The following is a 1,268-nucleotide window of genomic DNA, read 5'->3' on the forward strand; positions in this document are numbered from 1 at the left end:
GGGGGACAGCTTGAGGCTCTGTCTCAAAAAAAAAAAAAAAAAAAAAAGAATTTGTAACCTGGAAATTTCCAAGTTCTGTGAAATCCTGTAGTTCTATAGGGGCTGGACGAGCATCTCTTGCTTGATTCAAACTGGCCAATGGGAAGGGTACTGGTGGGGTGGAGCTTTTTGACTATCAATAAAAGGAGAAAGACTAAGCCAGTCAGGGAGCACGGCCGTTTGGAAATCATCTATGCCATAAGCTCCCGGCCAATGAATAAAGCCCTTCCTCTTGTAGTGTTTGGGTGCTCTTTCTCTCCGTTGGGCCCCGTCTTCCTGCAACAGTCCCACCTGATGAAAATTCTCTTGGCAAGAGAACACATTACCTGGGTGACCTCTTAGATAGAGAACATTACCCATCTGTGGGAAAGAACAAATGTCCAGCATCTTTTTTTTTTTTTTTTTTTGAGACAGAGCCTCAGGCTGTCCCCCTGGGTAGAGTGCTATAGCATCACAGCTCACAGCAACCTCCAACTCCTGGGCTCAAGTGAGTCTCCTGCCTCAGCCTCCTGAGTAGCTGGAACCACAGGCACCCGCCACAACTCCCAGCTATTTTTTGGTTGCAACCGTCATTGTTTTTTGGCAGACCCGGGCTGGATTAAAACTCACCACCTTCGGTGTATGTGGCTGGGGCTTTAGCCACTTGAGCCACAGGTGCCGAGCTGAGATCCCATTTCTATAAAAACTTAGGCAAGCATGGTGGCAGGCACCTGTAATTCCAGCTCCTTGGGATACAGAGGGAGGAGAATCACTAGAGCTCAGGAATTTGAGTTTCAGTGAGCTATGTTGGTTGTTGGTGCTACTGCATGGGCAACAGAATGAGACTCTGTCTCAATTAGAAAAAAAAAAGCTGGGTGCAGTGGCTCACGCCTGTAATCCCAGCACTTGGGAGGCTGAGGTGACTGGATTGTTTGAGTTCAGGAGTTCAAGACCAGCCTGAGCAAGAGTGAGACCCTGTCTCTAAAAAATAGCCAGGCATTAGGGTGGCGCTTGTGGCTCGGTGGGTAGGGAGCTGGCCTTCTGGTGGTGGGTTCAAACCTGACCCTGGCCAAACTGCAACAAAAAAATAGTGCACTGTGGCAGGCTCCCGTAGTCCCAGCTACTCCAGAGGCTGAGGCAAGAGAATCATCTAGGCCCAGGAGCTGGAGGTTGCTGTGAGCTGTATGACGTCACAGCACTCTACCGAGGTCAATAGAGTGAGACTCTGACTCTACAAAAAAAAAAAAAAA

The 1,268-nt window shown here is 48.7% G+C and overlaps 1 pseudogene; it reads left to right on the top strand.

The window, feature by feature from the left end:
- Positions 1–1,268, top strand: part of LOC100961899 — a 74,001-nt pseudogene that overhangs the window by 31,227 nt on the left and 41,506 nt on the right.

The sequence above is a fragment of the Otolemur garnettii genome, unplaced genomic scaffold (assembly GCF_000181295.1).
Source record: "Otolemur garnettii isolate 467f Iridium unplaced genomic scaffold, OtoGar3 scaffold00003, whole genome shotgun sequence".
Classification (NCBI taxonomy): Eukaryota; Metazoa; Chordata; class Mammalia; order Primates; family Galagidae; genus Otolemur; species Otolemur garnettii.